The sequence below is a fragment of the Triticum aestivum genome, chromosome 5A (genome assembly GCF_018294505.1).
Source record: "Triticum aestivum cultivar Chinese Spring chromosome 5A, IWGSC CS RefSeq v2.1, whole genome shotgun sequence".
In the NCBI taxonomy this organism is placed as follows: Eukaryota; Viridiplantae; Streptophyta; class Magnoliopsida; order Poales; family Poaceae; genus Triticum; species Triticum aestivum.
This window is the reverse complement of record NC_057806.1, coordinates 19,733,985-19,748,614: the sequence shown is the minus strand read 5'-3', so window position 1 is coordinate 19,748,614 and position 14,630 is coordinate 19,733,985.

Here is a 14,630-nt window from a genome sequence, read left to right as displayed (position 1 = left end):
TGTCTCGACCATTTCGAGACTCCTCGTCATGTCCATGATCAAATCCGGGACTCCGAACAACATTCGGTACATCAAAATATATAAACTCATAATGAAACTGTCATCGTAACGTTAAGCGTGCGAACCCTACGGGTTCGAGAACAATGTAGACATGACCGAGACACGTCTCCGATCAATAACCAATAGCGGAACCTGGATGCTCATATTGGCTCCTACATATTCTACGAAGATCTTTTATCGGTCAGACCGCATAACAACATACGTTGTTCCCTTTGTTATCGGTATGTTACTTGCCCGAGATTCGATCGTCGGTGTCTCAATACCTAGTTCAATCTCGTTACCGGCAAGTCTCTTTACTCGTTCCGTAATACATCATCTCGCAACTAACTCATTAGTTGCATTGCTTGCAAGGCTTAAGTGATGTGCATTACCGAGAGGGCCCAGAGATACCTCTCCAACAATCAGAGTGACAAATCCTAATCTCGAAATACGCCAACCCAACATGTACCTTTGGAGACACCTGTAGAGCACCTTTATAATCACCCAGTTATGTTGTGACGTTTGGTAGCACACAAAGTGTTCCTCCGGCAAATGGGAGTTGCATAATCTCATAGTCATAGGAACATGTATAAGTCATGAAGTAAGCAATAGCAACATACTAAACGATCGGGTGCTAAGCTAATGGAATGGGTCATGTCAATCACATCATTCTCCTAATGATGTGATCCCGTTAATCAAATGACAACTCATGTCCATGGTTAGGAAACATAACCATCTTTGATCAACGAGCTAGTCAAGTAGAGGCATACTAGTGACACTCTATTTGTCTATGCATTCACACATGTATTATGTTTTCGGTTAATACAATTCTAGCATGAATAATAAACATTTATCATGAAATAAGGAAATAAATAATAACTTTATTATTGCCTCTAGGGCATATTTCCTTCAGTCTCCCACTTGCACTAGAGTCAATAATCTAGATCACATCGCCATGTGATTTAACATCAATAGTTCACATCATCATGTGATTAACACCCATAGTTCACATCATCATGTGACCAACACTCAAAGGGTTTACTAGAGTCAGTAATCTAGTTCACATCTCTATGTGATTAACACCCAAAGAGTACTAATGTGTGATCATGTTTTGCTTGTGAGAGAAGCTTAGTCAACGGGTCTGCCAAAATTCAGATCCGTATGTATTTTGCAAATTTCTATGTCTACAATGCTCTGCACGAAGCTACTCTAACTAATTTCTCCCACTTTCAATATGTATCTAGATCGAGACTTAGAGTCATCCAGATCTGTATCAAAGCTTGCATCGACGTAACTCTTTACGACGAACCTTTTGTCACCTCCATAATCGAGAAACATATCCTTATTCCACTAAGGATAATGTCGGAGTAAATAGCCATGGGTAGCCTAGCCGGCTTCCCTTGGCCCTTCTGAAAAAATTACGAGCCCGTCCGGCTCTCAAGGACCCAAGACATGGGGCCGCCTTCCCCTTGCCGGCTGTCACCCAGGCCGGCTCTCGGAAGGCGGCCCGGCTTTAGCCCTCATGAAGAAAGCCATGGGAGGGCCGACTTCGAGAAGCCGGCCACGAGAAGGCCGACTCCAAGAGGCCGACTCCCATAAAGCGGTCGAGATCGTACCCTCAAAGTTTGCATCCACCTAGCGACGATGAGGCGGGGCGTGGCTACAGTGAAGCCTGCCACCCCCAAATCTCGGAGCACGACCGACACAGTGCGCCGTACGGGTGGCCATGACCCGCCCGGCGCAATACTGTTGCCATGTCGACCCTGACGCCATCCACGACGGACTACCAGCGCGGCCCACGGGTGGTAGGTCCCTTCGGGCAGAGAGACACCCGAAGGCGGCCACACCTCCCCCCAGTCGGCCCAAGAGAGAGCCGGCTCCCCGCAGCCGGCTTGCCATCTTCCTCGAAGGAGATGCCCCATTAAGGAGACAAGACACGGTGAGGCTACAGTAATCGCCCACCAGGCGGCGGTACTATAGCCACGCCTACCACGACGAAGCCCATGTCATCAGAATAGAGCAACAGTAACCAGCCACTGACCGGGCCCTGGACTGTGGGGCCTGCCTGTCGACCGAGGAGCCGGCAGCCGGCGGGACCCACCAGTCGGCGGGTCCCAGCGGCCGGCGCAGAAGCCAGCGAGCGTAGTCACAGACGACTGGGCCCCGCGCCCAGCCGGATTACCATTGTACCCCCGAGGGGTAGGCCTATATAAACCCCCCGGGGCGCCCATGCAAAGGGTTCGACCCCTAGCTAGTTTTAGACACCATACGAGGAGAAGAGGCAAGCTAGCCGTGCCCTTCTTCCTCCTTCCACCAAAACAGCTCAAGAAGCATTATGTAGCTACTTGTCCATCTAGTGATCATGCGGAGACCCCGCAGAGCAGCAGTAGGGGTGTTATCTCCACGGAGAGCCCCGAAGCTGGGTAAGATTCACCGGCGTGCATGTCTTCGCCTCATCCCGTTTCCAGGCACCGGCGATGTCTTACTGGCTCCCACAATGATAAGCCACCCGTTGGCATATGTCGCACCTACCACCCGACATTTGGCGCCCACCGTGGGGCCAGGTGCACCATCGTCCGGAGACCTGTTCTGGACGGGAACCCTCTTCCTCCCCAGCGAGCGTAGCCAGCCCGGCACGCCCGATGGCGCTTGCCACGACACGCTGCAAGGCGTCACCAGCATCTGCGCGGCGAGCAGCCTCGCCGATCTCATCGACGAGCTCGCCTCCGATGCGGGCACCGACCACCTGGCCAACCTCCTCGGCCAGCTCCATGTCTCCAGCGAGCCCGCTGCGGATCTGGAGTCGGTTGGCTCCACCGACCCGATGCCTGTCGACTCCGACACGGCCTCCTTCGACACCTTCCCCACCAACGTCGCGATCTATAACGACCCGCTTCCTTAGACCGACGGCCGCGATACTATCACCACCGAGGTGATGGTCGTCGGCCACGGCGGCCCGGCCGACGAGAGCGCCCACGACGCCCTGCATGCGGCGGCCCACGACTTGTCCATCCCCCTCCCGACTGACGCCGCCGACGAAGCACTGGAGGCACGCCGCCTCGCCCTCCTCGCAGAGGGCCGGAGGCTGGCTTTCGTGAGACGCCTCACTGAGTCCTACCAGCGCGAAGCTGACCACGCCGCCTTCGGCACGCCGGCCCCGGGCGGGCCAAGCCGGGCCGGCGTTGTCAAGCAACGTGGCGCCGTCATTGCCGACGCGCTGGGAGTCGACCGCCCAGTCTATGCCACTCCGCTCGAGAACTTGCGTGCCACCCAGGCGGCCGTGGACGAGTTGGACGGCTTGGAGGCCGAAGAACTCCCCCACATGACCCGGCGCATCCAGCAGCTGATTGACGCGGCCGCACGGCGGCACGAAGCCGACGCCCGCGCGGGAAGCCCTCCCCCACGCCGAGATCACGGCGCGACGTCCCAGACGCCCACTACGAGCAATACCCACACGTGGCCCGAGAGAGAGCCGGCGGCCAGCCAAAGCCGGACCCGAATCTCCATCGAGCGAGACGCGGACGGTCATCCCCGAGCCATGGAATGGCAAGGCAACCCGCCTCCACCTCTACCCCATGGAGAGAGATATCCCACCCCGCCGCCAGTGGCACACCCGACTCTCAGCGGCCGACTAGGTCGCCGCGAAGGAGTCGGCGAGAATGGCGCCCGCCATCGATCGACCGCCTGGCGCGATCCCTGGCGCTGGAAGAAGAAGACGATGTCGGCCTGCCTTGTTTCGGCCCCCGCATCCGCGACGAGCCTTTCCCCAAAGGGTTCTCGCTCCCAAGAGACACACCCAAGTACAGCGGCTTCGTGAAGCCGGAAGATTGGTTGATCGACTACTCCACGGCGGTCAGCATAGCCAACAGCAAGCGGCGCGTTGCCGTGAAGTACGTGCCCCTCATGCTGCAAGGCATGGCGCGGACCTGGCTCAACAGCCTCAAGCCTCTCAGCATCAACAGCTGGCTAGATTTCACCGAAGCTTTCGTCCGCAACTTCACCAGCACCTACAAGCAGGCTCCCAAGCCCAGGCAGCTCTCCCTGTGTGTATAGGGCCCAGCCGAGTCCACTCGCGACTACCTCACGCGTTGGGCCGAGCTCCGCAATTCTTGCGAGGGGGTGCACGAGGTGCAAGCCATCGAATACTTCACTGCCGGGTGCCGAGAAGGTACCCTCCTCAAGCACAAGCTCCTCTGCGACGAGCTGACTACCCTCGACGAGCTTCTGGACATAGCCGACAAATACGCCACCGCCGACTCTTCGATGAAGACCGAGCTCTGGGTAGACGCGTCTGGGAAAGTACTCAACCCGGCGCCCAAGACGCCGGCAGGGGATTCTGGCCGACGCCCACACCCGAACGATCACAAGCGCAAGGGCCCTACGCCGCCTCCCGCCAGTCGGCAGGTGGCCACGGTTGAAGACGCGTCGCCTGAAGGGCGGCCCGCGCCCAAGAAGCCCAAGGGCGGCCGGCCGGCTTGGCAGCCGGCTTTCTCCTACGAGCAAACTCTCGATGCCCCGTGCAAATTCCACAGCGGCGCGAAGCCGTCCAACCACACAACCCGGAAGTGCCATTGGCTCACCCGAATCTCCAAAGGCGAAGGGCTCGCGCCGCCTCCGCCTGCCGGCCCGCCTCCTCCGGCTCCGCCGCCCCCGGCCGCTCGGCCCGCAGTCGGAGCCGTGCACGACGAGTTCCCCGACGAACAAGCAACCTACATCGTCTTTACAAGCCAACTCGAAGACCGGCGCGGCAAACACCGAGAGCACCAGGAAGTCAGCGTGGTCGCTGCTGACCCCACCAGACACATGCATTGGTCAGAAAATCCCATCAGCTAGAGCCGGGCTGACCACCCAGAGGTGATGCCGTCTCCCGGCTCTTATGCGTTGGTCCTGGAAGCCACCCTCGCGACGGACAGACGCGCTGCCCGCTTCTCCCGCGTGCTGATAGACGGCGGGAGCAGCATCAACATCCTGTACCGTGACACCTTGGAGAAGCTAAATGTCAAGACGAAGCAGCTCATGCCAACTCGGACAGTGTTTCATGGCATCGTACCCGGCTTGTCCTGCGCCCCCATTGGCAAGATCAAGATTGATGTACTCTTTGGGGACAAGGAGCATTTCCACCGGGAAGCGATCTGGTTTGAAGTGGTGGACCTGGAGAGCCCCTACCACGCGTTGCTTGGCCGACCGGCCTTGGCCAGGTTCATGGCAGTTCCCCACTATGCATACCTCAAGATGAAGATACCGAGTTCCAAGGGCGTCATCACCATAGCCGGCGATTACAAGAAGTCCTCCGAGTGCGCGGCCGGCTGGCCGAGTCCCTTGTGATCGCCGAAGAGAAGAAGATGTTGGACCGGGTCGTGGCCATGGCCGGCAAGCAGCCGAGTCTGTCCCCCGACCCCAAGGAGTCTGGTGCCCAAGGATCTTTCCAGCCGGCTAAAGAGACCAAGAAGATACCCCTTGACCCCGAGCATCCCGAGAGGTTTGCTGTCATCGGGGCAAGCCTGAACAGCAAATAGGAAGGCGAGCTCGCCGATTTCCTCCGTGAGAATCGGGACATCTTTGCATGGTCCCCCAAGGACATGCCGGGTGTTCCGAAGGAATTCGCCAAGCACAAACTACACGTCCGAGAAGACGCAAAACCAGTCAAGCAGCCCCTCCGCCGACTATCAGAGGAAAAGAGAAGGATTGTAGGGGAGCAGATAGCCTGACTTCTTGCAGCCGACTTCATTATGGAAGTCTTCTTTCCAGAGTGGCTCGCCAACCCGGTCCTCGTGCTAAAGAAGAACAACAAGTGGCGCATGTGTATAGACTACACAAGCCTCAACAAGGCCTGCCCTAAAGATCCCTTTGCCCTGCCGAGGATTAACCAAGTGATAGACTCCACGGCCGGATGCGAGCTGTTGAGTTTCCTGGATGCTTACTCAGGATATCACCAGATAAAGCTAGATCCGGATGACCGCCTGAAGACCGCCTTCATCACGCCATTTGGAGCCTTCTGCTACCTGACTATGACATTCGGCTTGAGAAATGCCGGTGCCACTTTTCAGCGTTGCATGCAGAAGTGCCTCCTCAAGCAACTCGGCAGAAACGCCCACGTCTACGTGGACGACATTGTGGTGAAGATGGAGAAGCGCGGCACCTTGCTGGAAGACCTCAAAGAAACATTTGAGAACTTACGCCGATTCCAAATCAAGCTCAACCCCGAGAAATGCGTGTTCGGAGTGCCAGCCGGCCAGCTCCTAAGCTTCCTGGTCTCTAAACGCGGCATCAAATGCAACCCGATAAAGATCAAGGCCATCGAGATAATGGCGATCCCCACCAAGCTTCGAGAAGTCCAGAAGTTCACCGGATGCTTGGCCTCCTTGAACCGCTTCATCAGCCAGCTCGGAGAGAAAGCTCTCCCTCTCTACCGCCTCATGAAGAAGAGCACCCACTTCAAGTGGAACGACCAGGCCGACCAAGCTTTTCACGAGCTGAAGAAGATGCTGGCCACGCCGCCCGTCCTAGCGGCGCCGACTGAGAAAGAGCCCATGCTCCTTTACATTGCCGCAACCAGCCGGGTGGTCAGCACCGTCATCGTAGTCCAACGCCCAGAAGAAGGCCGAGCCCAGCCAGTCCAGAGGTCGGTGTATTATTTGAGCGAGGTGTTGTCCGCCTCAAAGCAGAACTACCCGCACTACCAGAAGATGTGTTACGGCGTGTACTTCACCGCCAAGAAGCTGAAGCCCTACTTTCAAGAGCATCCCGTCACGGTCGTATGCACCGCCCCGCTTGCCGAGATCATAGGCAGCCGGGATGCATCCGGCCGGGTGGCGAAATGGGCCATCGAGCTGGCCCCTTACACAATCTTCTACCAGCCCCGCACTGCCATCAAGTCCCAAGCACTGGCCGACTTCCTCGTCGACTGGGCCGAGACCCAGTACCTGCCGCCGGCTCCCGACTCCACCCATTGGCGCATGCACTTCGATGGGTCCAAGATGCACACCGGCTTGGGAGCCAGCGTCGTCCTCACCTCTCCCAAGGGCGACAAGCTCAGATACACGCTGCAGATTCACTTTGCCGCCTCCAACAATGTAGCCGAGTACGAGGCGCTCATACATGGGCTCCGGCTTGCCAAGGAACTCGGCATCCGCCGGATCCTATGTTATGGCGACTCGGACTTGGTGGTTCAGCAATCATCCGGCGACTGGGACGCCAAGGACGCAAATATGGCAAGCTACCGCTTCCTGGTTCAACAACTCAGCGGATACTTTGAAGGATGCGAGTTCCTCCATGTACCGCGAGCCGACAATGAGCCAGCCGATGCCCTGGCTCGAATAGGCTCCACTCGGCAAGCAATACCAACCGGCGTCGCTCTACAACGCCTCCTCAAGCCGTCCATCAAGCCGTCTCCAGAGTCCGACTCCATTTTCGTACCGCCCGACCCCGACGCGGCCGGGTCCGGCTCGAAGAAGCAAGCAGGCGACCCCGGGACTTCAGTAGTCGGCCCGGGGACTTCGGCAACCGGCTCGGGGACTGCCACACCCGGCTCAGGGACTGCAGTAGCCGGCCCGGGGACTGCACCAGCACAACAGCCGGCGGCCGACTCCAGCATTTCGCCACCCAGCCCGCCCACCCTGGTGGCAGTAGCCACATTGGCAATAGAAGAAGTCACGGCTCCATCATGGGCCCAGTCCATCCTCAACTTCCTAGTAAACAAAGATCTGCCGGCTGACGAAACAGAGGCAAGACAAGTCCAACGCCGAGCCGGAGCATACACAATCGTCAACAGAGAGCTCGTCAAGCGCAGTGTCACTGGAGTCCTCCAACGGTGCATCGAGCAGGAGAAGGGCATTGCAATCCTCAGAGACATCCACCAAGGAGAATGCGGCCACCATGCGGCCTCAAGATCACTCGTCGCCAAAGCTTTCCGCCATGGTTTCTTTTGGCCGACTGCTTTGGACGACGCCAAAGAATTGGTTAAACACTACAAAGGGTGCCAACTCTTCAGCTCCAAGCAACACATGCCGGCTTCGGCACTCAAGACCATTCCCCTCACCTGGCCCTTCGCCGTTTGGGGACTGGACATGGTGGGCCCATTCAAGACAGCGCGCGGCGGCATGACGCATTTGCTCGTCGCCGTGGACAAATTCACCAAGTGGATTGAGGCAAAGCCGATCAAGAAGCTGAATGGGCCGACTGCCGTGACATTCATCGCAGATATAACAACTCGGTACGGCGTGCCACACAGCATCATCACCGACAATGGCATGAATTTTGCCAAAGGAGCCTTGGCACGTTTCTGCGCAACGCAAGGTATCCGGCTGGACTTAGCGTCCGTCGCCCACCCGCAGTCAAACGGCCAGGTCGAGCGAGCCAACGGCCTCATCCTCTCCAGCATCAAGCCCCGACTGGTCGTACCACTGGAGCGTTCAGCCGGCTGTTGGCTTGATGAGCTGCCGGCTGTCCTCTGGAGTCTGCGCACTACCCCAAACAAGTCAACCGGCTTCACTCCTTTCTTCCTCGTGTACGGTGCCGAGGCGATCATCCCAACCGACATCGAGTTCGACTCGCCCCGGGTAACCATGTACACAGAGGTGGAGGCCAAGGAAGCACGAGAAGACGGCGTCGACCTGCTGGAAGAAGGCCGGCTGTTAGCCCTCAGCCGGTCTGCCATCTACCAGCAGGGGTTGCGCCGCTACCACAGTCGGAAGGTCAGGCCAAGATCCTTCCAAGAGGGCGATCTTGTGCTCCGGCTGATCCAGCAAACAGCCGGCCAGCACAAGCTCTCGGCCCCTTGGGAGGGCCCCTTCGTCATCAGCAGAGCTCTAGGCAACGACTCCTACTACCTAATCGACGCGCAGAAGCCCAAGGCACGCAAGAGAGACGACTCCGGCAAGGAGTCGGAACGACCATGGAACGCCAACCTCCTTCGAAGATTTTACAGTTGAAATGCAGTATGTATCACGCTAACTTTTGTACTAAGTACGAGACAATAGGCCCCCCGAGGAGGGCTCGGGGACTGCCATCTTTTATCTACGAATGAAAAGTATCATGCTTATGACCTTGTCATTTCATTTACTTGTTCCGTTCGGCACCGGGTTTGACTAGTCGGCCCGGAGACTGGCCGACTGGAGTTATATCAGAAGTCTTACCCGCGGTCAGACAAGTAGTGTGCCGGCACCCAGGCTTAGCTCTTGCCAAAGCCGTAGTTCGAAGAACCGGATGTTCGGCTGGCAAGAGTCAAAAGCAGGAAAGGATGCGCACACGAAAAATGGCTAGGGACCAACGGACTAATATAACGAAAGCCGGTTTGCCGCCTACCACCGACTGTCGTGGTTCTAAGCCTGACAGTAGAGTGGGGGGTAGGTATGGAGAGGCAAGGTCCTAGCTATGGAGAGGTTGTAAACACAAGGGATGTACGAGTTCAGGCCCTTCTCGGAAGAAGTAATAGCCCTACGTCTCGGAGCCCGGAGGCGGTCGAGTGGATTATGAGTATATGAGTTACAAGGTGCCGAACCCTTCTACCTGTGGAGGGGGGGTGGCTTATATAGAGTGCGCCAGGACCCCAGCCAGCCCATGTAGGAGAGGGTTTAAGGTGAGTTAAGTCTGGGGCGTTACTGGTAACTCCCCACATAAAGTGCCTTTACTATCATAAAGTCTACTTGATTACCGGCCGTTGCAGTGCAGAGTGCCTCTTGACCTTCTGATGGTCGAGTGAGTCTTCGTGGTCGAGTCCTTCAAGTCAGTCGAGTGTGTCCCTCGTTGGTCGACTGGAAGGCGACTTCTTCTAAGGGTGTCCTTGGGTAAGGTACTTAGATCAGGTCCATGACCCTACCCTAGGTACATAACCCCATCATTAGCCCCCGAATGGATTGAGGCTTCGAGTGAGGAAGGAGCTGATGTCGTTTCCGATTAACCTTTGCGCTCTGGTCGTGCGTTGTCCTGGACCAAAGAATCTCTTCGTCGATAGTGAGCAACTTGTCTTCAGTCGACTCGATCCATTCTATTCTTGCGTCGAGTGATCTTTCGGGCTTCGACGATCTCCGAGCGACGGATCGTCGGAAACCCCGTGTCTGACAGACTGATCTGCTGTTCGCGGATTCCGCGGGATGCGAAATTTGGGGACGTGCGTGAAGCGGGGCGGACCGCGGCGTTCGGATGGGACGGGACATAGACGCCTCGATCTCCGCGCCGCTTTTTTCGCCACGTGTCCCGTCTGCATAACTGTTCCTGGATATGATTAGATCGACCAGGCCCACCTGTCATCCACTCGGAAGGGACCTTATAAATGCGCCCGGCGAGGATTTCTGTACTGTGCCTCAGCATTCTCTCTCTCTCTCTTCTTCCTTCTTCCCCGCACAGCATGCTCGCTCTCGCCCCCGCACCACTTCCCTTCGCGCATCTCGCCGGCAACCATGGCCAAGGAGAAGACGGCGGCGCTGGAACGTGCGAAGAAGGCGTCGGCGTCGGAGAAGGCAAAGGGGAGATCCACCAGCCGCGGCGGGTCCTCGTCCAGATCCCGCCTGCCGAAGGGCTGGGTCCAAGGAGACTGGATCCAGTCGACCATCACAGAGAATGACCTCCTCGACATGGCCAACGAGGGCTTGATCCCTCATGGAGCTGCGAGGCTTCCGGGGAAGGAGTGGCAGCCCCAGTAGAAGAGGGTGAGTGTGTGCTCTTGGCCACCCATGTTGATCGTGGATTTTCTTTGCCGCCGGGTGTTTTCTTCCGTGGCTTCTTGAATTTCTTTGGAGCGCAGCTCCACCACTTTACCCCAAACTCTATTGCCTATCTTGCCGCGTTCATGTCCATGTGTGAGGGTTTCCTGGGCTGTCGACCACACTGGGGTTTGTTCAAGCATATATTCACGTGTCGCTCTCAGATCGTGAAGAAGGCGAGCCCAGGTGATGAGAGAACCCGAGTCGTCCAAATGTGTGGGGGTCTGGGGATCCAGGTGAGGAATAAGAGCACCTTCCCGCCCATGACCTTTCCCGAGTCAGTCAGAGGCTGGCAGTCGACCTAGTTCTACTGCCAGGACCAGTCGACGCCGGGACAGTCGAGTGGACTCCCACAGTTTACCATGGACCGAGTGAACAAGCCCTCCTCTCTGAAGTTGATTCCGGAGGAGAAAGCTGACGTGAAGATGTTGATGGAGCGCGTGGTGCAGTTGGTTCGGGAGGGAGTGACGGGTATGGACCTCCTGGAGGTCTTCCTCAGGCGTCGCATCCAGCCCCTTCAGTTCCGGAGCCACTGCATGTGGTTGTACTGTGGGACTGAAGACGAGACTCGAGTCCATCCAGAAGCAGTCGACGATGTCACTCTGGAAAGATGGATGGTAGCCGTTACCGGAAACAAGGACAACCCACGCGGAGCCAGAAGGATTCCTCCACTCGACCACAACAGCGATCCAAACAAGGTACACTTGCTTTGCTCTTCACTGCGTTCTTGTCGCATTCATTTCTGTTCACCCTGCCGACTGGTCGACTGATCCTTGCCTTGATATCTGGTAGGTCCTCACCGAGCTGTACTCGATGCCCAATGGGGCACAAGCTCCGACTGAGGAGGGTGAGGCGAGTGGGGGCGAGAGCCAAGAAGGGGAGGAATGGGACTCGGACATTGCAGAGGATGATGATGACGATGATGATGATGACGGTGATGAAGATGACGTTGAGGACGAGGAAGAAGAGGAGGAGGAGGTCGTACCACCGCGTTCAGAAAGGCGGTCGAAGCTTGTCCACGACCCTTCGACTGAACGTGGCAAGGGGGTTGTGACCGTTGCCCAGTCGACCAAGCGCCCTCGGACCACCTCTCCGGTGCCGACTGAAAAGGCGCCGAAGCAGCCCAGGGCGGCCTCGTCGAAGCCGATCAAGCTCCTGCCGAAGATGAAGGTGTCCATCCCCACCATATCAGGGTAATCGTTCTGCTCAAGTCTTCTTATTTTGTGTGAACTTTGTCTCTGGTCGACGCTGAAGTTAGTCAACTGATCTTTTGGAGTTGCAGTGCTGCTACTTCTGAAACCTCAGCCCGGGCTGATGACCACGAGATGGAGGACGCAGCAACTTCGAACCCAGGTACTGTATTCTTAACGTCGTTCTTAGTCGACTGACTCGCGATCTCTGATCCTGATTCTTCTCCGTAGCTCCACCCAATACTGTTATCAATCTCCCTGATGATGATGAGGATGAAGAACCACTGAAGCGCAGGAGGAGTAGGAAAGCGTCCGCCAGTAAGGTGCCCCAGGACGTGACGGCGCCTGAGATTCTGATTGCGGAGGAAGAGAACACCACTCGACACACGGTGTCCTTCGCAGATCCATTGACGAGTGCTCAGCAGCCCTCCCTCTTCACGACGCACCACGTCCCAGAGGACCAAGCTGGCGCGGCGAAGGAAGCGATACGCCAGGCGGGAATCATGATGGAGCAATTAAAGACCATTCGGGATGCGAGCCAGGCAGCTTATGACGCCAGTTCTGCCCTTCAAAGCAATGTTCAGGTCAGTCGACCACTGTTTGTTCTGTTGGATATGCTACCAAAAACTTTTCCTTCCCGGACTTTGTAGTAGTCACCCACTGGGTGTGTCGATTAAACTCCGTGTGAGCGGGGGCACGCTGAGTGCACCCGCTGGGTGTAGTCCCCAAGGCTAAGGTCGACTGCTGGCAGTCGGCCTTAGGCTTTATGATGTCAATCTTTCTGTCAGTCGACTATGTCGACTGGATTTCACAAACCGGTGGGGGCACGCTGAGTGCACCCACTGGGTGTAGTCCCCGAGACTGTGGTCGACTGCTTGCAGTTGATTACAGTCTTAAAGAATACATCTCTCTTCTTTTTTTTTGAGGTCGACTGGTCGACTTTGTCTTCAACAGAATTAGTGGGGGCACGCTGAGTGCACCCACTGGGTGTAGTCCCCGAGACTACGGTCGAATGCTTGTATTCGGCTGTAGTCTTAGAAACGTGTGTTTTTTCCTTTTTCACTCGGAAGTGAATTATATTTGACATTTAGTCGATTGGTTCTTCGCAGAACTCTTGTGATCTTGTGGCTCGCTACTCTGAGCTGGAACACAAGCACACTCAACTCGAGCTGAGCTTGAAGCTGGTTCAGGAGAAACTGACGAAGGCAAAGGAGGATATCGAAGGTATGTTTGGTGAGACCCTGACGACTGCTTTTCCCCTTGCTTGTTTCAAAATCTGATCTTGCTGCAACTTGCAGGTAAGGTAAGGGAGGCCCAGCAGAAGAAAGACCTCGAACTAGCTGAGAAGATCAAGCTTGCTGACGAGAAGTTAGCTTCAGTCACCAAGCTTGAACAAGACAATACCAATCTGAAAGCTGCTCTTGGGATCGCCAACAAGGAGGTCAGTCGACTAAAAACTGATAAAGCTGCCCTGACCGACCAAATCAATAAGTTGACTGGGAAGAAAAACGATCTGGAGGCCTTCGTGAGTGGTCTTGCCAAGAGGTTGTTTCTTATGCTTGAAGGTAAACCTTTATGCTTGGCAAACATTTCCAATTGTGGTTTTTCCATTCGACCATCCTTTTGACTTAGTGATCACCCTTGCAGAATTTTGTCAAAACTTTGAAGAAGAAACTAGCCGGCTGGAGCCAAACCTCGACCCCGTCAATTCTCCGGTGAACGACGAAGTTGCCATGGAAGTTTTCCGACTGGAGTCCCGTGTTGCAGCTGTCGTGGACTATCTCGCAAGGCTGAAGGCCGCCACATCTCGCATCGACTCGACGCTCTGGCCTGAGAAGACACTTCAGAATGACCTTGAGTCGCTGATGGCCCGATTGAACACGATCCCTGGTCGAGTGCAGGAATGGAAGAAGTCCTCGGCTCGGTGTGGTGCAGATGTTGCTCTGTGTCTGGCCCGAGTCCACTGTAAAGATGCACGAGAAGAGAAGCTGGCGGCTCTTCGGGTGGCCAACACCAAGAAGCACGACTTCAGGTCCTTTATGGAAACTTTCCTTGCAGCTGCCACTCGGATCGCCGACGGAATTGACCTTGATGAATTCGTTGCTCCTTCCAGCCCTCCACAGGAGGGGTAAAAAACTTCTTCTGGCTCGACGCTTTAAATTTGCCTCGGTATGCCGAGTGGAATTGTAACCGATAAACCTTAACAGGCTTAACGCCTAAGCACTCTCGGTTCCTTTAGATATCGATTCAAACTTGAATTTGGTGCTTGAATACAATTGCCTTTGGCTCGAGATGTCTTTTGCAGGTTCAAAGCAAGGCGCCTTTACTGCAATCGACTTATTCTTTAGTCCACTTAGGCGAGCACTGGGCTGTGGCTAAGCCTCCGAGTGGAAGCCTGGCTTACCACTCGGTAGGATTTTGATAACTTAGGCGAGCGCTTGGACTGCAGCTAAGCCCCCGAGTGAGAGGTTTGCTCTTCACTCGGTAGGGTTTTTATAACTTAGGCGAGCATAGGGCTGCAGCTAAGCCTCCGAGTGAAAGTCTGGCTTACCACTCGGTAGGATTTTGATAACTTAGGCGAGTGCTTGGACTGCAGCTAAGCCCCCGAGTGAGAGGTTTGGTCTTCACTCGGCAGGATTTTGATAACTTAGGCGAGTGCTTGGACTGCAGCTAAGCCTCCAAGTGGAAGTCTGGCTTACCA